Here is a 25341-nt window from a genome sequence, read left to right as displayed (position 1 = left end):
GGCAACACACAATCCCTGTTAAGAATCTGTTATCTGGTTTCCTTTAAATAAGCGTTATATATACTTACATTTTTTTCTAAACAGGTTGATGGGGCAATGCTGAAAAAAAAAATGAATCCCACAAATTTGGCACACATCTGCCTCCTGGATTAATGTTTTCCCAAACTGTAAACAAGCGGTAGAAGGGACTTCTGGTTTCACCCATGATCTTGGCTCCTTTGATCCAAACCTTTGAGGGATCTGGCAAGGGACAGAAAGAGCTACCAGAAGATACAGAGAGAAGGAAGAAGGCAGTAATGGCTTGTATCATGTAATAGTAGCTTGAATTTATATAGTGTTTTGCAATTTATAAACTTCTTTAACATACATAATCTAATTTCATAAAATCCCAGACTCTGAGCTGCAGAGGGACCTTTGGTATCATTTAATCCAAAATTTCTCAACCTTGTTCCCTATTGACCTTTTGGATGTGATAATTCTTTGTCACGTGGCGCTGTCCTGTGTGCTGTACGATGATGTCATAGTTCCCCTGACCTCTACCGACTCGATGACCACCCCCTCCATGTGTATGACCCAAAATGTCTCCTGGATGCAGAACTGCTCCCTGTTGAGAATTACTGATGGAGTCTGACTATCCAGAGCTATAACCAGATTATATGCTTGCCCGTGGCAGGTATTAATTAAATAGTAAGGGAAGTTGCTATTTTTTTCAACATTTATTTTTGGCAGAAGAGAAAGAGAACGAGCAGGGGAGGGACAGAGAGAGAGAGAGAGAGAGACACACACACAGAATCTGAAGCAGGCTCCAGGCTCTGAGCTGGCAGCACAGAGCCCGAAGCAGGGCTCGAACCCACAAACTGTGAGATCATGACCTGAGCCGGAGTCAGTTGCTTAACTGACTGAGCCATCAGGTGCCCCAAAGAAGTTGTTATTTTATACCCGCCACTCCCGGCATGGGCTTGCCGTCTTCATCTGGCTCTTACTGTCACAGCTGTCAAGACTGAGAGATGGGCATCACCCTTCAAAAGTCCGGTGTATCTCTGATACCAAACTACTCATTTTAATATGTTTGAAATTCTGTCAATTTAATTTTTCAAACCAGACGATGACTACCATACAGCCCTCTTAGACGGATTCTGTTGTCAAACTGATTCATCATCACAGGCAGACCAACGGGTCTGGGTCACAGAAACACTACCTTTGAAATCAACCGGAGGCTCTGCCAAGCTCTAGAAGTGCCTCATTTAAATTCAGACCTCTCTACCACATGGGCACGTGCAAACTGCTGACATTCTGATTTTTAAGACGAGGGCCTTTCTGAAATGTCACTGCTGGTTTCCTTCATAATGTAGAAAGCTTAAGATTCAGAGTTTTGTACACACTGTATGTTAGCCAATTTGACAATAAATTATATTAAAAAATAAAAATAAAAGGCAAATTTTCATAAAAAAATAAGATTCAGAGTTTTGGTGTTTTGTTTTGTTTTTTTTATTAAGACATAAACAATCACTAAAAATGTTCTTCTGGAACACAGTCAATTCATTGGTACTACAATCAACATCTGTACCCCTTAGGCAAAAGGCAATGATCTGATGGAAGAGATGATGAAGCAATATTTACGTATGCATTCATTCATTCATTCATTCACTCATCCATCCAAACTATGATTGGATGCTCGTATGCCAGGCTGTGCTAGGTCTTGGGGATATAGTGGTCACTACTGCATAGCCATTGCAATTCCTAGCCTACCAAGGATAGACGAAGGAGGAAAGAGTCACTAACTATAATGGGTGGACAAGGATTGAAAATCTGCCTTTATCTGGTTTAATTATATTTAGAGACAGTGGGAAATTCTGCAAGAGGGAAGCTCTCCTTATCCTCCTACACTTAGAACTGATATATTATGTATCGCCTTATTGCAAATATAATACATATGCAATGATATTGTAATTGAATAAATTCACTAAAATCATAAAAATCAAAGTCCATTTTATTGAGCATCTCTGTGACACAGACACTCTACTGACTGCCATCATTTTGCACAGTGAGATGATTTCAGAGAAGGACACTGCTCTACAGCATGTGTAGTATTTCTGGACAAATGGCTGTAGAGTGAATTTCACTTACATGCTAAGAAGACAGCACTTAAAGAGAAAAATGCCTTAAATGTAGTCTTCTCTAGAGGGAAAGAGATGGACTAGAAATAATATCTCAGAGTTTCGCTAATGTTTAAAAACTTTTTTTTTTTTAAAGATCTTTGAAACAGGCACAAGGGGGAAAATCCTCAGTAATAGGTTGAACCTAAAGTTACAAATTATTTAAAAAATTTTTAATGTTTATTTATTTTTGAGAGAGAGACAGAGACAGAGCATGAGTGGTGAGGGGGCAGAGAGCAAGGGAGACACAGAATCTAAAGCAGGCTCCAGGCTCTGAGCTGTCAACACAGAGCCTGACACGGAGCTCGAACCCACAAATTGTGAGATCATGACCTGAGCCAAAGTCAGATGCTTAGCCGACTGAGCCACCCAGGCGCCCCTTAAAAACTCTTGAGTTAATGACAGCTTCAATTTTTTTGCATTTATTACGCGTATAATACACCTTAAGGAAGGTATTTGAATTTTCGTGACATTCCTATGAATTGAAATTCAAAATGTGGGCTGTAGAGCAGGTCTAGAGATCTAGAGAGAGGTCTACAGCAGGGAGGATCAGCAAAGTACAGCCCATGAGCCAAATTCAATCCTGTGGCTGTTCTTACCAAGTTTTGTTGGAACAAAGCCATGCCCATCTGTTAACATATTGTCTGTGGCTGCTTTCATGCAAAGTTGAGTTGCTGCCGTAGAGATAGTATGTATGGCCTGCAAAACCTAAAATATGTATTGTCTGCCTCTTTATAGCAAAAGTCCCCTGCTCTAGGGTCAGATTTCCTGGGTTTGACCCCCGGCTCTATACTTGTGTAGCTGTTATGATGGTGAGACATTTAAATGTTAGCTCTTACTGCCCCCTTTTAAAGATCAGGCACTTGATGGGCGCCTGGGTGGCTCAATCGGTTAAGCGTCCGACTTGGGCTCAAGTCATGATCTCAAGGTTTGTGACTTCTGAGTCCCATGTCGAGCTCTGCGCTGACAGCTCAGAGCCTGGAGCCTGCTTGGGATTCTGTGTCTCCCCCCCTCTCTGCCCCTCCCCTGCTCGCGCTCTCTCTCTCAAAAAATAGACATAAAATTTGTTTGAACTTAAAAAATAAATTTAAATTACTTAAAATAATTTTAATTAAAATTTTAAATTATTAATTTTAAATAAATAAATAAATAAATAAATAAATAAATAAATAAATAAATATCAGGTGCCAGAGGCTCAGATCATGTACCTCACCTAAGATCACTCAGAATTGAAGGGCACGTGGGTGGCTCAGTCAGTTAAGTGTTCAACTGTTGGTTTCAGGTCAGGTCATGATCTCATGGTTTCATGAGATCGAGCCCCACATCGGGCTGTATTCTGGCAGTGTGGAGCATGCTTGGAATTCTGTCTCTCTCTCTGCCCCTCTCCCCTGCTTGTTCTCTCCCTCTAAATGAATAAATACACATTAAAAATTGAAAAAGAGGGGCGCCTGGATGGCTCAGTTGTTTAAATATCTGATTTCGGCTCACGGTTTGTGAGTTCGAGCCCTGCGTCAGCCTCTGTGCTGACAGCTGGAGGCCTGGAGCCTGCTTTGGATTCTGTGTCTCCTCCTCTCTCTGCCCCTCCCCAACTTGTGCTCTGTCTCTCTATGTCTCTTAAAACATAAATAAATGTAAAAAAAAAAAAAAATTAAATAAAAAATAAAAAACATCACTTAGAACTGAAACTTAGCTGATGACAAACCCAAACTCTTTCTACCATTTTCTCTGCCTTTGCTTTCTCCTTAGTGATAGCAGGGTTAGCTATAGCCAGTGTTAACAGAGTAAACCCATGGCCAGTGCAAAATGGACATTGGTTAAAGGAGGCCCACGCACAGGCCCTTTCCACTGTATGCCTCAGCACACCTCACCACCCTGCCCGCCCCTTTCCTGAGCTCTAGTCCTGCAGTCTGTTCCATACCCTATTTCTGGCCCTTTGCGAAGTAGTTAACATGTTCAAATTGTATTTCTAGAATTAAGAATGTATTGAATTAGGGGGCTGGGGTGGCTCAGTCGGTTGAGCATCCGACTCTTTGATTTTGGCTCACATCGTGATCCCAGGGTCGTGGGATCGAGCCCCGTGTCAGGCTCCACGCTCAGCATGGGATTCCCTCTTTCTCTCTCTCTCCTCCCAACCCCCGCCCCTCTCCAAGCTCACTAAAAAAAAAAAAAAAAGTTAGAAAAGTTAGAAAAGAATATGGGCTGTGATGAGACTGTAGGGATGATGGTTACACTCCAGGCTCTGGAGCCAGACTGCCCGACTTCATATCTGGGCTCCACTTAGTTTTCCTGAGCCTCAGTCTCACCACCTAATAAATGGGGATAATATACCTCACGATGACGTGAGGATTAAAGAGATAAAACATACAAAGCACTTAGATACTTAGCTGGGCACCTAGGTGGCTCAGTCAGCTAAGCATCCATCCGACTCCTGATTTTGGCTCAGGTCATGATCTCACAGTTTGTGAGTTCAAGCCCCGCATTGGGCCCTGCACTGACAGTGCAGAGCCTGCATGGGATTCTCTGTCTCCCTCTCTCTCTGCCCCTCTCTTGTTCATGTTCTCTCAAAAACAAATTAAAAAAAAAAAAAAGATACTTAGCTCAGGTAAATGCTCAAATTTCATCATCATCACCATCATTGTTTTGGTTGAGCAAAACAGTACATGTTTTTCAAGGATGTTCTCTTTGTAGAGGACTATATAGCCATAGTTTATTTATTTTTTTTTTGTATTTATTTATTTATTTGGGAGAGAGAGCAGAGGAAGGGCAGAGAGAGAATCCCAAACAGGTTTTTGTGTTCTCAGCAAAGAGTCTGATGGCGGGGCTGGACCCCATGAACTGTGAGATCATGACCTGAGCCGAAATCAAGAGTTGGACACTTAGCTGACTGAGCCACTCAGGCGCCCCTACATAGCCACGGTTGAGAACCACACATTTTCTGCTCTACAATGTAATTTTTAAAGTTAAAGAATTTGAGGGACTTTATTCCTAAATTTTTGTGGACAAACTGGAAGGGAACCTATATATAGATATTGCCTTCTGTATTTATATGCAAAAGTGCTTTAAGACACTACACGTGAAATATGTGGTTACAATGATGCATTTTTAAAGCTAATGATAATGCAAAAGTAAATATTACGTTCTTTCTGATAGTTGTCCAGTTGTGTAAATATTAGATTCTTTTGATTACCAATGAGTATACCTATACTAACGCTTGTACTTACTCACTGAATGTAGTAGGCCCTATTAAGTATTGTTTGTTAGCTATGGGATATTAAAATTACGAACACAAGTTTAAGAAAGTAATCCAGGCACAATATTCTCAGAAAAACTTTATGTGCCAGTATTTGAATATATGAGCTGGTAATTTAAGGGATGATCATTTTCATTATAAAAATATTGTTTAATTCACAAAAGGATTAATAATAGAGTTCCTATAGAAAGGAAGTCCCTTATGTTATTTAGTATATGATTGAAGTTACTGAAAAATGATCTCTCTTTATATATCCTTTCTGTATCTATATATACCCACAACACTGTGCTAAAGGATCAGTCCCATTTTCTTGATGGAGAGACTGAGAACAAGGGTGATCATGTGCTTAACCTCAAAATCACAATAGGATAGTGGTAAATTTGGGATTATATATATTATATCTATTTTAAAAAAATATATAAAATTTTTAAAAAATTTAAAAAATATATATCTATCTTATCTTAAGCTTTATCTTTGGGATAGCCATCTCTAGTTTATCTTCTATTCAATAGTAGTCTGTTTACTTTTAATTTTTTTTAATGTTTTATTTTTCTTTAACTTTTTTTAAATTTTTTTTTTAACGTTTATTTATTTTTGAGACAGGGAGAGACAGAGCATGAACGGGGGAGGGTCAGAGAGAGGGAGACACAGAATCTGAAACAGGCTCCAGGCTCTGAGCTGTCAGCACAGAGCCCGACGTGGGGCTCGAACTCACGGAGCGCGAGATCATGACCTGAGCCGAAGTCGGCCACTTAACTGACCGAGCCACCCAGGCGCCCCTTATTTTTATTTTTGAGAGAGAGTGAGTGGGGGAGCGGCAGAGAGAGAGAGAGAGAGAGAGTGGGAGACACAGAATCCTAAGCAGGCTACAGCTCTGAGCTGTCAGCACAGAGCCCAATGTGGGACTCGAACCCATGGACTGTGAGATCACGACCTGAGCTGAAGCCAGACACTTAACCAACTAAGCCACCCAGGCGCCAACAGTCGTCTGTTTATATTTAAAACTAAAGCAAACCCTGACAGTCCAAATACAGTAGAGTTCCATATATATATATGGATATATATATATATTTAAGGCTGATTTATATATATAAAATATATATATATGGCTTTTAAAACATTCTAAAACTTGTGTGTAAAGGATATTTTTCATCTGTTTGGTTTCTTGAATTTCTCTCAAAACAGATTTAGAAAGTGAACTTTCCGAAATATAAACTTATGCAGTTTTTATAATGATATGTAAATGTTATTCTTTCCCCCGAACTGCAAACTGTATTGGTGGTTGCAAGTTGGAGTTACAGAGTAATAGTATGGTCTGTTATTGCTAGGTCCTATTATACAAGAGGACAGGTTCTGCAGGATATGTTCTTTTATTACCCCTGGTGGTCTGCCAAATGGTGGTATATACAGGAACATCATAGGTCTCTTTGTAAGGAAAGTGACACATGGCCTGTCCTGAAACAAAGGCTGTGAGACAGAGTGACATAGTCAAACATTAGCTTCAATTTTAGGTGTGACCTTCTGATTTATTTGGTTAACATTAGTCATTTCGGTTGTGACTACAAAACAGTATCTGCTCCCGTGGAAAAAAAATAGATCCTGTTTAATATTGATGTCCTTGCATTTCACTGACCCGTATTTTAAGGCATTAGTTACAGTGAACGAGCACCTGGCCAGGAATGCTCTCAACACTGAATAAGCCAGGGGTTACTATCTTCTCAAAGTTTAAATTGAATGCGGGGTATTTTTGAAGTTAAAAATATTGTCAGGGGCGCCTGTGTGGCTCAGTCGGTTAAGTGTCCGACTGCAGCTCAGGTCACAATCTCGCAGTTTGTGAGTTTGAGCCCCGTGTCAGGCTCTGTGCTGACAGCTGGGAGCCTGGAGTCTGCTTCAGATTCTGTGTCTCCCTCTCTCTCTGCTCCTCCCCGACTCGCGCGCTCTCTCTCTCTGTCAAAACTAAAGATTAAAAAAATATATATATTGTCAAATACCACAACGTTTCTTGACAATATGACTATAATAGGGTCTTTGTGAGAAAAAATATAAAAAGAAGTAAACTTTCTACTGGGAGACAAAGAAAATAGGCATTACAATGGGTCTTTAAAATATTTTTTTCTTTTTATTCATTAAATGTTTAATGTTATTCCCCCTTTACTCAGCTTTCTAGCTTCATTTTCCCTCTGGTGGTGTTTGAAATTATTATTATTTTTTAAAGTTTATTTATTTATTCTGAAAGAGAGAGAGAGACTGAGGTAGGGGCAGAGAGAGAGGGAGAGAGAGAATCCCAAGCAGGTTCCACGCTATCAGTGTAGAGCCCAATGTAAAGGCATGAATGAATGAAAGAACCAATGAATGAGCACTGCCTTTTATGAGAAACATGGTAAGACAAAGCTACAAAGAGAATTTTATTATATATAATCACCAGCAAATTGCTCTGGACATTTTTTCCATCTATATTTAACTTTTGTGATTTACCTACACCCAGAACTGTGTACAAACAGCCATACCAAGTATTGTGCAGTGGTCTATGTGACCAAAAGGAGCCCACTGAAGAATGGATAAGCCAACCTTGGCACATACAGGGGCTGGCATTTAAAAAAATAAATTTAAGTTTATTTATTTTGGGAGAGAGAGAGCCAGAGAGTGAGCACAAGGAGGGGAGAGAAGGAGAGGCAGAATCCCAAGCAGGCTCTGTGCCTTCAGTGCCGAGCCCAGTGTGGGGCTTGAACTCACAAACCGTGAGATCATGACCCGAGCCAAGCTCAAAGGTCGGACGCTTAACCAAATGAGTCACCCAGTTCCCCCGGGGCTGGCACTTCTAATACACAGCTTAGACAACAGTAGTGTCAAGGAGAAAAGCTACACCGACCACTGATTGACTACACCGGATGTAAATATTAACCTCCTTAGAAACTTCTTGGTCAGGCAGCTATAGACCTTAAGTGACTCTTTTTTTTTTTTTCTACATTAGTCGATATGCTTAGCTTCTACTACGTTGTTTCGGGGACTTGGTAGGGATTTTACACCACAAGGAAATAGGCACAAGACCACGCCTGGCCACGAAAGCAGTTTCCAAACGCTCCTTTATGTGCAGGTTTGCAGGTTTGAGAAGCTGGTTATTAAAGTGCTTGAGCTCATGAAGACTGGTTGAGGATACGGTCCTTTTCTCCCTGGTATTCCTCTGCTCCTGGGCAGTTCTCTGCCATACAGTAGTGGGTCTTGATGAATTGGAAAACAGATCACAAGTTCCCAAACGTCATATGTGAAATCCAAGTTTCTTGGCTCAATAATGTCACTCATTTATCTGCCTTTCTAATTTCCATGAGAGTGTGCCACACAGGGACACCTCTCACTGCAGAGGGGAAAAGGTGGGGAAGCAGCACGGGGGCCTCTAGTTTTAGTGGGGGAAGAAAAATGGCTACTGCCTGCTATTGTTCCTCCTTGGTCATACTTCCTTCACCTTTAAAATCATTTTTTCTCTCATTCTCAAATTCTCATTTAATGTCCCTGGTTTTCAACTATAATCACCTCGGTTAATAAATACCCCAGAGAAACATACAGGGATAGAGCAATGCTACTGTGTGATTAGCTGTCTGCTTTAATCCTTGTTTAAGTTAAACACACACACAGACACACATACACAAACACACACACACACACACCACTTTTTAATGAGTATTCACCATTTGAACAAAATATAGTAATATATGGTTTAAAACTAGGGAAGGGAAGAGAGTTTGTCAATTAGAAATTATTTAAATGCTAAAGTTATAATTTCTGAGGTAGAATTTGTAGATGTTTGAAAAGATAAAACGCTTCTCTATTCTGAGGAAAGATATTTATTAAGAGAAGGAAGAAAAGAAAGAGGGACAGGAAGGAGAACCAGTTTTCCCAGTCTCTATAATTTAACTAGGCAGTTAAGTTAGTTGGATATTTACATAAAAGTTCCATAGAAGCAGAACCAGATTAGTTAAAGAAACTCCTAAAATACAGACTTAAATTTTAAAAATAGAAATGAACAGAATATATCCAGAGTGTTACTGAACCTAGAGCATTTAGAATAAAACGTTCAAGTGTGAGGAAGCTTATGATTTTCCAGGTATATTAAACTCCTAGGATCCTTTTTGTAGACATAATTGCTACTCATGTTTCACATATTCCATAATTTCATTGTGTGCGCTTGGAAGTAATATATCAATTGAAAAACGAACACACTGGTAAAAACGCCCCTGATTTGAGCTGGTCATGTATTCCCAGTCTCAGGAGAAATACTGGATATTCTTTGAGTTAATAAAGTGTGAAATGACTTTAATGCTTCAAGGGAAAAACAGTATACCAGTCTTGCAAACTGTTTTAGAAAGCATGGCTTCTCTTATTCTACCCTACATCAGAAAATTCAATTAGTTTATTTCCTTTTTCTCCAAATCCCCTTTCACAGCAAAGAGAAAATGAGGTCCTACAGCAGCAAACTGTTCATCCCTCATAAATCAGTCTCCATGAAAACCAAGAGAGGGTGGTCCTGAAGCCAGATCCTTAGTAGATTTAACCTGAATTCATTTGTGATCTGGACACCCAACTATGTTCTAGTGCTAAGAATCTAACTGATGTGGAGAAACCTGCAACCATGAGTTCCATCAGTGTGGCACTCCTGTCTCCAAGCCCGTCAGAGAGCAGTGAGTCCAGCGCAGACTTTTGGTCCCGGTGATACTAGGTGAGGCAGCTTACACAGCCTAGCACTTTCTTCTTACTTCTCAAGAGTCTGCACGTGAAGGCTAGGCAGACCTTCACATTTTCTATTGTAAGCGCACCCAGGTTCCATCCACTAAAAAAGAGAACTAGGATAATGGTTTGGAACCAGAGTTTGCCCATGTAACTGTGCCTAGTTTTGTTTCTCTAAAGCGTCATGGAGAGAAATCTATTTTCGTACAAAAATAAATATTTACTGTAGCTCACAGTTCACAGCCACATTCAGTGTGGAGTGTCCCCTCTCTTTCCCTCTGCTGTCACACACACACACACACACACACACACACACACACACACACACACACCCCTATACATATACCTACATCCTTTTTGTCTTAGCCTAAAACTCTATCTAGCTCTGCTGTTCTTTTGTTGGGGATTTCATCAAGCATGTTTGTATCAACATGCTTGCTGATCCTAGCCACCATCTCACAGTTGTATCCTAGTTACGAGAGCTGAACCAGCTGAGCTATTAGTTCCCTAATTGCTTCAGCTTTCTCTCACCTGTCTGTTGGGAAACCACCTAAGCCTACACTAGGAAGAAAAATAAGTGAGGGTAAGTATCAGGTGTGAATATGTGTGTCGTTTGCTTAATGGGCTGACACACATCTTTACTGAGACTTGATGGGACTGAAAGTTACCTCCTTCAAAGAACCCTGGCCTTTCCCATATGCGATATACAAAAATTGATTCAAAATGGATCAAAGACCTAAATATTAGAGCCCAAACTATAAAACTCTTGGAAGAAAACTATATATAATATAGTTTTATATTTCTATAAAATAATAGAAAATCATGACATTAATTTGGCATTAATTTCTTGGATGTGACACGAAAAGCACAGGCAACAAAAGAAAAAATAGACAAATTAGACTACATCAAAATGGAAAACTTTTATGAATTAGCAGAGTGGAAAGGCAACCGATGGAATGGGGGAAAACAATCCCTTAAAATATTAAGGAATCAATACCCAGAGGACATAAAAAACTCCTACAAAGCAACAACAAAACCAACCAATTTTAAAATGGGCAAAGGGCTGAATAGGCATTTCTCCAAAGATGATACAAAAATAGCCAATAAGCATATAAAAAGATGCTCCCACATCAGTAATCATTAGGGAAATGCAAATCAAAACCACAAGATACACCACTTCATGCCCACTAAGATAGCTATTATAAAAAAAAAAAGCACCCAGAAAATAAATGTTTGCAAGAATGTGGAGAAATTGGAACCCTTGCACATTGCTGATGGGAATGTAAAATTATACAGCTGCTGTGGAAAGCAGTATGGTGGTTTCTCAGAAGCTTAAACATAGGATTAGCATATGACCCACCAATTCCACTACTGGGCATATACCCAAAAGAATTGAAAGAAGGGGTTCAAACAGAGAAAGGTACACCCATGATTAAGACAGTATTATTCACAAAGCTCAAAGGTGAAGATAACCCAAATGTTCACTGATGTATGAATGGGTAAACAAAATGTGGCATATACAGACAACAGAATATTATGAGCCATAAAAAGGAAGGAAATTCTGACACATCCAAAACATGGATGAACCATAATGACGTTATGCTAAGTGAAATAAGCCAGACCCAAAAGGACAAATATTATATAATGCTACTTACATGAGTTACCTAGAATAGTTAAATCCATAGAGACAGAAAGTAGAAAAGAACTGGTGGGGAGGGAGGAATGGGCGTTATTGTTTAAGGGGTACAAAGTTTCAGTTTGGAAAGATGAGAAAGTTCTGAAGATGGAGGACAGTGATATTTGTACAATAATGTGAATGTATTTGATGTCTCTGAAATGCACACCGAAAAATGGTTGTTATGCATATCTTACCACCATAAAAAAAAAAACAGAGAAGGAAAAAAAAAGGAGGAAGGAATGCAGATTTTTAAGAGAAAATGGGAAAATGATTAGAAAAATGTTCTAGGTTACACAGCTTTTTCTTCATGTTTACAATTCAAAATGCAAAGATAGATATATATATATACACACACACACACACATATATATATATATATATATAAATAAACTGATGATACTTTTAACTATGTGAAATTTAGTCAAAAAGTGTCTTTGTTCCAAGGTTAAGATTAGAGCTAGCCTGGGGCGCCTGGGTGGCTGTCGGTTAAGCATCCGACTTCGGCTCAGATCATGATCTCACGGTTTGAGTTTGAACCCCGCATCGGACTTTGTGCTGACTGCTCGGAGCCTGGAGCCTACTTCGGATTCTGTATCTTCCCCTCTCTCTCTGCCCCTCCCCTGCTTGTACTCTTTCTCTCTCTCTCAAAAATAAACATTAATAATAATAATAATAATAATAATAATAAAGATTAGAGGTAGCCTGAGGTACTATTATAATCTTTTCATGCTTTTAGATTTTGGAGTTTTGTTCCAACGTATATATATGTAAAAATAATTTTTTTTAGGTGCAAAACAAACCAGTATTTCAAAGTGGCACAAAATCTGAATAGAGTGGAACCCAACAAATATTTGTGAAGCGTCTGCTCTATATTGATATGCAAGGGACAGTCCACCTCAGAAAGCAAGATCGACTGGCCAGTGGCAGACTTCTTTGCCAAGCTTTGGCTCAGTCTCCTGAAATTGCTCAGTATCGGTGTCACACAATTTTAACATTTCCGGTAATGGTGAAAGATAGCCAAATATTCATGATGAGCTTAGTTACTCCGGAAACCTTTTTGGTGTGTTCCAAAGTTTGAAAAATCCAATAAAAATCCCTGAACAGCGCAAGTATAGACTTTTCCTGGCCAGGGGGTGGGGGGGTGGCAATTGGTGCCAGTGCGAGGATGAAGATTGGACAGAACTAATCAGTAGAATCTATCACTTTAAAATTCTAGTCATGATTCTGGAAAGCTCTCTGTGAGGTTCACTGACCATTCCTTTGCTTTTGGGGGGGGGGTCCTCAGCTTTTGGTATTTTATTCATTACTCACGAATTATAGATGTGAGAGCTGAAAGAAAATGTAGAGGCCATGTTGAAGGAGTTTCTCGTTATTTTACTTTCTTACATTAAAAAATGATTAACTTGAAAAATTTTTCCCTAGTATTTAAAATGCAGGGAAAGTTTTCTCTCCTAAAGAACAGATGTGCTTTCACTGTTAGATAATGGAAGTTATGCAACACATCGTGTTGTTCACAGTCAGATTTAGACTATCTACATACTGATCTTCAAAAAACCACCTCAGATGCTCGTTAGATAGATACAGAGAAGTTGAGCCCCTCACTTCAAAGAAGAAGAAAGAGGGGTGCCTGCGTGGCTCCGTTGGTTAGGCATCCACTTCAGCTCAGGTCATGATCTCACAGTTCATGGGGCTGAGCCCCGCGTCGGGCTCTGTGCTGTCAGCTTGGAGCCTGGAGCCTGCTTCAGATTCTGTCTCCCTCTCTCTCTCTGCCCCTCTCCAGCTCACGCTCTCTCTTTCTCAAAAATAAATAAACAATAAAAAAATTTTTTTTTAAATAAATAAGTAAAGAAAGAAAGGAAGAAAGAAAGAAAGACAAAGAAAGAAAGAAAGGGAAAGAAAGAAAGAAGAAACAGGCCTTGAGAAGTTAAGTGACCTGTCCATGGTTAAGTATTTTTGAGTTTGTTGTTTGTCTGGACTCATTGACTGAATTAGGCTTCATGTAGACAATGAAAAGATTTTCTTTCGTTCTCCTGAAGCACATAGTACAGAAATGAACAAAAGTGGTGACAAGACATACCAAGTGAGTGGATGTAAGCCTCAGAAATGCTATTCCCCCATCAACAGACCCAAGAGATTGAGGCTGGAGCACAGGGTCAGCTGGATAACATTATCTTCTACTTTAGACCTGATATTGGTTAGGACTTGGGGGGGGGGAGTGGAGGCTGGGAGGAGGGAAGAGGCTTTTATTTCCTGAGCTTCTATAGAAATAATTATGATTTTAAACCTTCTTAAAGTAACAGAGCTCAATCTTTACCCGTGTGCATGAAATGAACATTGTCATAATAATGGGTGAGGAGAGAGGGGAGGGCAAGTTAATTTGAGTCATTTCTGAAAGACAGTTTGACAATATCAAGAGCTTTGCAGTGTTCATTAAAAATAGTTCATTTTCATTAGCCCATGCTTCCATTTATAGAAATTTACCTCAAGAAAATAATCAGACACACAAATGAAATGTATAGGTAAGTATGTTCACTACAGTGGTATTTATTATGTAATGAACATAATAGCACCTATTTATACATGAATGCAGCAAACATAATGTACAATGGTATAGAAATGGCTAAATAAATTATGGCATAGTTGTAGGATAAAATATTTATCTCATGTTCTCAACTATGTGAACCTTGTTAAATAATATTTAGAAAATATCTGAGGGGCGCCTGGGTGGCGTAGTCGGTTAAGTGTCCGACTTCAGCCAGGTCACGATCTCGCGGTCTGTGAGTTCGAGCCCCGCGTCAGGCTCTGGGCTGATGGCTCAGAGCCTGGAGCCTGTTTCCGATTCTGTGTCTCCCTCTCTCTCTGCCCCTCCCCTGTTCATGCTCTGTCTCTCTCTGTCCCAAAAATAAATAAACGTTGAAAAAAAAAATTAAAAAAAAAAAAAGAAAATATCTGAAATATCTAAAAGAAACAAAAAAAGAATAAATATAATGTTAATTGTGGTTATCAGTGGATTCTGAGATTATAAGCAATTTCATAGGTTTCCTTTAATGAATATGCTTTTCTAAAAATATCATAATTTTAAAAAAAGTTAGCTCTCCAAGTCCCTGAATTCTGTAGACTAAGTCCAGAACCCAGCCTAGAGGACATGAAAACAAAGGATTTTGGCAGGGGCGGGGAGAAGGGTGTGGCGGGAGAGGGAGGGTGAGGGCTTGGAGGCTGTTGCTGGGTACATTGGTGTCACCAGCGGCTCCTCCCTGACATACAAGGATTGGAGCTTTGTGAGGGTTGTGGCTGTGGCTTCGGAGGGCCGTCTGTCCAAGGTTTAGCCTCTTTCATGCTCCCTGTCCCTGCTATAGCATACATAGGACTGTCACCCACATAATACTAATACCTTCTATCTGTAGAGAATTATGTCCTTGTCAGAGTGCATTTACATGGGTTGTAATTCACCACATTGCCAAGATTTGGAGAGTCTGACATGACAGTTATTTTTACCTTCTACGAAGGTAAAAAAAACAGCAATTAGAGACAGCGGGAGGATTGTCCAAGAACACACAAGTGTCTTTTCTAGCTTGTGCAAAGGACCCTTCCTTGTGTCCAACACTTTTGGAAGACAACTCTGATAAGATACCCTTCATCTCTTTTTTTGGGTGGTATAAGAGGCAATTTATAAGCAATACATAATTATTCCTTGTCTTTTAATGCCAAAGATGCTCACACATACAGATAGCAGTAGTAATTTTTCCTCCTTAGGTCACAAAGATGTAAACTAAACAAAGAAATAAGGACTTATATTGTGGGTTTAAAATGACTTACCATGTTATATAAACCACCAAGGTTGTTATATAAACCACCAAAGTTGTTATAACAAACACACACCGGGTACATATTGTCTAAGCAGCAGATACCTTGGTTGATAGGAATGAAAATTTAAGGTTTTATTTAAGTGAAGAAGAAAAGGACATTGGGAATGTACTCACCAAAACCCCACTAATTTGGTTTGTCTGGTCCTTTTATAGGATGTAGAACAAGAATATACAGGGAAATTCAGGCAGCTTGCTTGGGATTTTTCAGTTCAATTTTTGGCATGCCCTTTGAAGCAAATCCTAAGGGGTAAAAAAAAAAAAAATTTGCTACAAATGTCTTCTATTTAAATATCATTTTCATAAGTGGGTTAAAAATGTGAGGCCATTTTCTTTTTTTTATTTTTTCTTTTTAAAAAAAATGTTTATTTATTTTAGAGAGAGAGTGAGAGAAAGAGCACAGCAGAGGAGGGGCAGACAAAGAGAGGGAGACACAAGATCCAAAGCAGGCTCCAGGCTCTGAGCTGTCTGCATAGAACCCAATGTGGGGCTTGAACTCACGAACTGTGACATCATGTCCTGAGCCGAAGTTGGATGCTTAACCGACTGAGCCACCCAGGTGCCCCATGGGCCATTTTCTGAAAGAAAGAAAAGAAAAGAAAAGAAAAGAAAAGAAAAGAAAAGAAAAGAAAAGAAAAGAAAAGAAAAGAAAAGAAAAGAAAAGAAAAGAAAGAGAAAAGAAAAGAAAAGAAAAGAAGAAAGAAAGAACGAACGAACTACCATTACTCTGTCGTGTTCCCTACAAACCAAGAAACATAACCATTTATTCTTCCTCCTATTCTTGAAGAAACGGGGACCAGTAATAAGAATGGGTCATTACCCTCCTTCCTGCTGAATCCAGGCAGTGTCTCAAAAACCACTGAAACAAGAACTCTAGCCATTCACTACCAACTGATTAGAGTTGCTATGAAGGCAACTTGCTATTCTGCCCTAAGGGCGTAGTACAGGATTTGGGGTCCTAGGATAATCTTTAAAGTCATAATACAGAAAACATTCAAATTAAAGAGAGTTAAGTTCAAGATAAGGATATTTCAGATGAGACATCAAAATATATACTGAGCACAAAACTTTGACCTTACTTCACATCTAAAAATAGAAAGTTTGCTCCCCTGAAGAAAATTAAGGGAGTTGGATTACCAGTAGTTTGCTTTGTGTTTTCGTTTTTGTTTTAAGATGTAGCACCCTTTCTTCCACCAAAAATTTACCTGGATGCAAAAACAGAATTGATAAAACAGGAAGCTGGCTGAAGTGGAAATAATGGATGGTATAGGGAGAGATCCCCATCCATTCTGCTCTGTTGCCCACTAGGGCTGGGTGGGGACCCCATAGGACCTGTAGGACTACAGAGGGCACAGTTTGGAACCCGCCAACTAAATGGCCCCTAAAGTCAGTTACAGTTCCAAATTATTCTGCCTTGACTATATTGCATATTGTAAAGACTGGCAAAAAGCTTTTTGTGAGATCCATAACCTTATGGGAATACAAGTAATAAAACTAAGCCATGAGCTAGTTTTCATCCTTATTATCAATGATCTATGAAAGAAAAGAAAAGAAAAGAAAGGCCACACCCTCAAGTGAATCATAGAGTAATAGCTGTTAAAATATTTAGTTGTCAAAGCATATAATCCTTACCCAAATCTGTGAGGACAATTTTCTAGATGCTGTATCCTGGATAATACCTAATGATCAACATCACAGTATTGGATAAATAAGAATAAATGTGCAATTACAAAGTGTGTCCTGAAATTAATTCTACCGTGTTGCAGCAACAGAATAAATTCAGTCTCCTGAACTGTTCATGTCTTAGCTAAGTGATTCCGGACAAATTTATTCAACTTTTTTGAGCCTCAGTTTCCTTATTCATAAAGTGGAGATTTTATGGAGAACAAGAGATTGTATGAGAACAGAGGAAGGACTGCATGGAAAATACAGAATATAAAGTACCATTCCTAGCGCATATTATTTATGCAGAATTGTGAGTTTTCAGTCTATTACAGCAAAATTTCCTCCTTTAAAAAATAATGTCATGTTAACGGACATGTACACTCTGTGAATTGAAATCAAATTAACATATAAATGAAATTGTAGGCTTTATATAGTTTGTGTTATATATTAATGAGTAAAAGAAAAGAAGGATTTTTAATGTGCCTGTCAAGGCTATTCAAATAACAGAAAATGTCTCCAAAAGAAAATACTTAGGCTCAATTGTTTCTTTCCAGAAAAATCTGATTTTCCAGACTGACTCCAAACACAACCCATTTCATAAAAATTTTAATATTGGTTTACAAAACTCTTCAAGCAAAACCCACATGTCACTTTTGTTTTGTGGCTTCACGTTCCTCCTGACACAATACTGACTACCTTAGGGCATCCAGTTTGAAAAGTCCACCTCTGGTACAATTCCTGGATTGTATTTATTTATTTATTTATTGTTTGTTTGTTTGTTTATTTACTTTATTCATTAAATTTTTTTTTAATGTTTACTTAGTTTTGAGAGAGAGAGAGAGGGAGTGAGAATATGAGCGGGGCTCATATTCGAGCAGGGCTCGAATTCATGAACTGTGAGATCATGACCTGAGCAGAAGTCGGACACTTAACCGACTGAACCACCCAGGCACCCTATATTTTTTTAAATGCTTATTTTTTTTTTAATTTTTTTTTCAACGTTTTTATTTATTTTTGGGACAGAGAGAGACAGAGCATGAACGGGGGAGGGGTAGAGAGAGAGGGAGACACAGAATCGGAAACAGGCTCCAGGCTCCGAGCCATCAGCCCAGAGCCTGACACGGGGCTCGAACTCCCGGACCGCGAGATCGTGACCTGGCTGAAGTCGGACGCTTAACCGACTACGCCACCCAGGCGCCCCTAAATGCTTATTTTTGAGAGAGAGAAAGAGAGAGCGAGCGAGCACACGAGCAGGAGAGGTGCAGAGAGACAGGCAGAAGATAAGAAGCAGGCTCCATGCTGACAGTGGAGAGCCAGATGTGGGGCTCAAACTCATGAACTGTGAGATCATGATCTGAGCCGAAGTCAGACACTTAACCGAATGAGCCACCCAGACGTCCCCAGTTGCCGGATTTTAGTGTGGAGGCAACTATCTTACTGAAGGTCACATAATTACGTATATTAATAAGATTTGCGAGGCAGTTCCTAGAGAAAAGAAATGGTTTCCAGACATTAACTGGGTTAATTCACTTCAACCTCCTCACCCACTCCTCATTCTATGAAACAGCTATGGATACTGCTTTCTATATCATGGAGTTTTTGTGAAGACCTAATGGGGAAATCTTCCTAGATTCCGCAAAGGAAAGCTATTCTGAGCAGAACGCTTGTTTTGTTTTCATCTGGGTGGGGGTGGGGAGGCCTGTGAATCTTAGAGCTGCTGCTTCCTCTTCGACAATGGCGGGACTGAGGGCAAATGTTTGCTGGATTTATGATGCCTGTGGCACCATCTCTGTTCACACTGATTTTTACCCTTTCTTCTTTATCTTGTCATACCGTGGGCAGTTTTGAAAGCTTTTCCAAACCCACTTTCAGAATTATGAATACATAAAAGTAATAAATGTATTTTTCCCCCAAAAGACACCCCAGTCTAATATCAAGTGCCTTGTCACGTTCTGCTTCTCAACCCCATTAGAAACCTAGATTAAACAAAATTTCTCATCCTTTCTGAAGATAAACCAGTTGCCTATACTCAGGGGTGTCAGTACATGGGCTTAAAACTACCAGGAGACCACGAGGGCAAGAGTGAGGTAAGAGTTCAGATAACAGAATCCTCACTCTGACACTAGCAGGGTTTGACCACGGGCACGCCACTTAACTTTCTGGGCCTCAACATCCTCACCCGTGTACTGAAGCGGACACAAACACCTCACGTGAGAGTTGCTATAAGGTAAAATAAGACACTTCATGTGAAAGCATCTTGTAAACGGTCAACCGTCATCTCCTGCCTGGACATTATCCTTCCAACTGACTGTTTTATACACTCTGGACCACTGCAATCAACCTAGCTCTCACAGCAAGCAAAGTGATATTAAAAAAAAAAAAAAAAGAAAGGGGTGCCTGGGTGGCTCAGTCGGTTAAGCGGCCGACTTCGGCTCAGGTCATGATCTCGCCGTCCGCAAGTTCGAGCCCCGCGTCGGGCTCTGTGCTGACAGCTCAGAGCCTGGAGCCTGTTTCAGATTCTGTGTCTCCCTCTCTCTGACCCTCCCCCGTTCATGCTCTGTCTCTCTCTGTCTCAAAAATAAATAAACGTTAAAAAAAAAAAGAAAAAGAAAAAGGAAAGAAAGACAAAAAACCACAGGGGCACCTGGCTGGCTCAGGTGGAAGAGCAGGTGACTCGTGATCTCAGGGTCATGAGTTCAAGCCCCATGTTCGGTGTAGAGATTACTTAAATAAAAAAAATAAACCTCAACAAAACAAAACAAAACATAATTTGAGCATGTCTTGTCACCCTCCTGCTTGAACCTCTACCCTTTCTTAGAATATGCCCATAGAATAAAGTCAATATCCTTAGGAAGGCCTATAACGAAGACTTTGGCTCCTCTTCCAACCTCATCTTGGGTCGTTTTCCTCCTTATACGTGCTGTTCCTGATGCTTCAATCCCTCTTCACCAGTCCCCCTACCCAGCCAGCTTGTTCTCATCCTTAACTTTCACTCCTCAGAAGCCATCTTTAGATCCCAAGATATATTTCCACAACATCACACAATCTCTCACTGTAGTCCTCATAATACTAAATCATAGGAGGCTGCCATTTTGAAGGACACAAACAATAGAACCTTGGCAAATTTATATGCTTTTACCTTAAAACGATGGGTATAATAATGGCCTTCCCTGTCAGTTGTAAACTTTGTCAGGGCAGAATCCACCACTATAATCCCAGTGCCTCACAACTGATCTTGGCACACAGTAGGTGTTTAACTGTGTAATTAGTGTGTGAGATGTTGTTACTACCTTTTTAATGCCAAGCACATAATTTGTATCTTGTCATTGGTAGTAAAAACCATGCTTTTATTCAAATGCTACTTCTATGTTCTATAGGAATAAAATGAAGAAATGGAATGAAAAAAATTATTTTTTAAGATTGTCATTTCAGGCACACACGGATTCTAATATGTACAATATGCATCATGAGGGATAGAATTTAGCCCACTGGTGTGATGTCATTTATGGATTTGTGTTTTTTTCACTCAAATGTTTCTCACCAAAGGGCAGAATGAAAACAATTCTCAAAGGAAAGCAGATGATTTGGATTTATTTCTTTTTACAGCTTTTGCCACGTGATAGCAAACAGCTAGGGAGAAAAGGATAGCATCTAAAAGAGAGCTAGACTTGAAACTGAGGAATTTTAAAATACACTTCCCCACGATATTCAAAAGAAATGCATCCTACAATCTTCCCAGATCAACTTATCTAACTATATCATAGCTTACGTCTCTCATGAGATGAACAGAGCAAAGATCAACCTGAACCAAAGTTGGATGACGCATGGGGTAGGCGAGGCTTATTCACGAGCTATGCTACTTAACAATATTAATAATGTTAATAACAGTTAACATTCATTAAGTGCTTATTATGCACCAGGTACTGTGCTAAGCATTTTGTGTACACTGTCTTCTTTAATTACTACTGCAAGCCCATGAAACAAATTCTCTGGTTACAGTCATGTTGGAGATGAGGGAACTAAGACACAGGGAGACTGCCCATCGGTGAAGGTCCCTTAGCTGTAAGTGCTAAATCTGGAATTCAAACCCAAGAGGTCTGAGATCAGAATCTGCACTCTTAATTATTCTGCTCCATGGAAGAATCCAATTCCAACCGCATCCTAGTCTGGGAGAGTAGACAATTAACATTTGTGCTGTAACAAAAATGACATTATATGTATTTATATTGCAGCTTCAGAGTCATTTATGAGTCAAAACTGTGAAGGGAAAACCGTGATTTGTCAAAGCCAACTGTCTAAGAATTTTTTCAAGAGTTCCAATATTCCAATATTCAACTTTAAACAGTAAAAGATATATTCAACCTGGGTTAGAAATAAGGATAGAAGTGTAGAGTTTTTGGATGAAGAGGAGAGAATGCCAGATACTCATAAAGATCATGGGCTCAAAACACCTGGTTATCCAATGTGCTCCCTAGATTCTTGAAAGGCTGTTATGCTTTTTGAAAAGCATAACACGTTGGAAAGTTTTTGAGAAACCAGAGACTCCAGGAAAGGAATCAACAGCCTGCAATTTCACTTTCTCAGTGGACAATCTCTAATCTGACAGTTCTTTCTTGCTAACATTTAAAAAAATTATCTACCTCTTTTAGTAGCAAAGAAAATGAACACACTAACATTCACACCATGGAAATATGATTTTTAAAATAAATACAAATTACTAACTCTTTATGTATGATTCATGGGTGGTGGTTATTGAGATTTCACTCCCCATCCCCCTCCGTCTTTGTGCATTGACATTTGACCCTTTTTTATAATATGCACCTTGCACCAGTGAAACTTAAGGCACCAGCTAGTTACTCATTAAACTTGGGTGCCAAGGGCTGACTTGTACAAATTACGCTGTTAACTGCCCAGTCTGGCCTGTGTGTAGAAGTGGAAAAAAGCAATCATCATAGCTGTGAATTTCTGTCATATCGGCAGAATTGAACTACAAATTGCAGCAATTCGTGCCTGACCTCTGATCTGTGAAGTAAGTCTAAACCTTTGAACCTCAGCTTGGAACTGAGAAACAGCATTTACTTGTACTGGAGAAGATGGCTAGCAAGTATTCTCTGCTGTGAATAGTTAACTCTGTGACTGTGGGTTGACCCACATCCCATCGACCTCCCCTACAGAGTCAACCGGCGTAAGGGACTCGGAGGGAGATCTTGAGAGTAGACTTCTTATCCAATGGCATTTTGAACAAATCTAATAAAAGTAGAAAGTTTCAGGATGCAAATTTTGTGAATAAATACATAAAAAGAAAAAGGGAGGAATCTGAGATCACTTAAATTATCGGGCATTTATACTATGTACACTAAAAAAAAATTCTCTTTACAAAGGTTTTAATATTTAAAACTTTTTACCAAACAGTGCTATCTCTTGTATGTTAAATTTGAAAACAAATATATTATCAAATTTCTATATAAAATACAAACCCGTATTAAACTATCTCTGGGAAAAAGCAATCATGAGAAATCAGTTATACTTTTCTTTGAACCCAAACTTTGCTTCTGACACTAAACATTAGATGAAGAGGAATGAGTAAGTATAATAATGTACGTTTCTAATACATTTTGTCATAACACGATTCATCACATTTTATTCATTAAGAGGAAGGTTTTTCTTTTGAGAATTAGCTTCAAATGCTGTTCAAGTTGCTCCATTGCCAGGTAGAAAGCAGCAAATAAAGACTGTATTTCTCTAGTTTCTTTGAGTTCCTATTAGAACAAATCTCATATAGCACATAAAATATAACCAAACTCTTCTTTATAACGAAAGTGAAACTTATTTGTAGTTTTTAAAGCACACAACATCCACTTAACTAAGTCCATTTCACAACCGATACTATTGGTTTCAACAATGGTGCTGCAAGAGAAGTCTTCTTATACCAGACCTTTTTCCAAAGAGGAAACATCACTATTGCTGACTTTATGTAGCAATTATCATAATGCTAATCCCACCTATTTTTCTTATTTTTCATTATCACATACCTTAAAATCACAAATCTCTTCTCTAAAGACTTACTAAAATGACTCTGGAAAACAAAGGTGGACACTATTGATAAATTCCTGCTATTTGATCCCATAGTTTAACTAGCAGCAATCTAGGAAAATATCACTTTGTGAAGACCTTAGCTTTTTCAAGTGTGCAAAGTGAAGATCTACTGGAAGAACCGATTTTTAAAAATGTTTATAACTTAAGAATTTTGGGTTTGCTGCTGGTAAGGCAAACTGTGCACTATTTGAAACTACTACCAAGTTCTAATTTTTTTTTTTTTTTTTTTTTTTGCCTTCGATTAAAAAAAGGGAACATTTGTTTATTTGACCTGATCTAAATTACTGGAACCAAACACAACCATCTCATCCTCTCTTCCAATTAAAACAAATAAGGTGTCCCCTACCTTTCCAGTCTTGAAATCTGGATGCGACAGGCTAATAGTAACAAAAGCTTTGCTTAAGCAACCCCTGCTCCTGATCCGGGGAACTGCGTAACTCTGTTTTACATGGCACACGTCTCCTCATTGGTCAATGAGCTTTGGCCACTTAAATGCCTTGGGAGTCATTTGCTAAGGGCACCTGGAATGAGCTTTGAGTGGGTGGTACAGAAAGAAGGGAGGTGTAAAAATGGCCAGCTACAGAATGCTCAACAGCAGTCTGAAAACTTAATGAAAAACCCGCTGTCACAAATGGATTCGGGGAAGGCCCAAGAAGACAAAAGCTCCGGCATTTCAGAGAAAAGAAATTTAACTGAAACCTTTACTTACACGCCACTACTGACTGAAAGTAAACACGTGATCTTTGAAATCCACCTTCCTGGAATAAGAGAGGTGCCAGCTATTTGGTACTGCTTGATGCAGACGGGGGAAAAACAGTGATTGCTACTTCGTCCAGGTTGTTGTGGGATTTAATGAATGGATACTTGTAAGTGCTTAGATACAGGCAAAAGTTACACATGAATTAAACTCTCATTTGATTTTACTTCCAGTTGGGAGCTGGAAATGGATTTACTGGTAAGAAGCGGAGAAAAAATAGAAAGGGCCATAGAAAAAGAAGGGAGTGGTAAAACATGATTCATGGTAATGAAGACAGTTCGTACATAACAACGGGTCAGGGACCTAAAGCACCTAGGCAGAGTAAATACACTCCTTTTCAAGCAGGTCAGAGACGAACCTCATTGAAAGTCTCTCTGGAGGTTGAGTTTGTTAGTCCTGGTGGTTGGGAGAGATCAGGGGAGCAGGGAGCAGAAGGAGGACTGTGGGGAGGGTCCTGAAAGCAAGGTAACATCTGGGACCCAAGGTCTTTCGAACAAGGATTAAAATCAGCTCCACAGCATATAAACAGAGAAATGAATCTATAATTTCAAAACTGTGGTCTCCAGTTTTCCTTTAGTGGTCATGTTAACCTTACTGAATTCTATAAAACCTTAGCAATTTGACGTCACCAAGGTGGGAAGTAAAAAGACCAGACTGACAGGAAAGTTTGAAAATCTGTTTATCTACCTCTTTAAAAAAATAGAAACAGCATTATTACTCCTAAATAAAATAATCTAAAACTATCAATAGAGACTAGAAAATATCAGCAGGTTAGTAAAGAGCCAAAATCCAGAACAAGTCTTAGATCATAAAACTAAGTTGACAGGTTCTGAAATGGAGGAAAACTGAGGCAATGTCTCAACAACACTAAGGCAGTGTTTCCAAAAAACTACTGATTTTGGACTAATTCCTCTTGACTACAAGTAAGACCCAGGAAATGTGCCTTTCATATGAGTATTTTACTCAAGCATTTTGATAAATTCTGGGTGTGTGGTACACTTTTGGTTTGGAGGTTTGGGGTGTGTGTGTGTGTGTGCACGCGCGCGTGCGCACGCGTGTGTGTGCACATGCCTGTGTGTGCGCATGTGCGTGTATGCATTCTTACACCAAACATTATCAAGAACACAAAGACTTAGGAAACAATCCATCTCAAAGCG

At 39.3% G+C, this 25341-nt stretch overlaps 1 protein-coding gene across 7 annotated transcripts in view; it reads right to left on the bottom strand.

Moving 5' to 3' along the window:
* RBM47 (RNA binding motif protein 47) overlaps nt 1-25341 on the bottom strand; it is a 162192-nt gene that overhangs the window by 21934 nt on the left and 114917 nt on the right. For 4 of the 7 annotated variants that reach the window (XM_045056445.1, XM_019829605.2, XM_019829606.3 and 1 more), the window contains one exon: nt 15784-15909. The exons of the other annotated variants lie outside the window; for them this stretch is intronic. The gene's annotated coding sequence lies outside the window, so the exon portion shown is untranslated. The remainder of the gene's footprint in view (nt 1-15783; nt 15910-25341) is intronic. 7 annotated transcript variants of the gene reach the window in all.

This window comes from Felis catus, chromosome B1 (genome assembly GCF_018350175.1).
Source record: "Felis catus isolate Fca126 chromosome B1, F.catus_Fca126_mat1.0, whole genome shotgun sequence".
Taxonomy (NCBI): Eukaryota; Metazoa; Chordata; class Mammalia; order Carnivora; family Felidae; genus Felis; species Felis catus.
The sequence above is the reverse complement of the archived record's forward strand: the minus strand, read 5'-3'. Positions and strand labels throughout refer to the sequence as shown.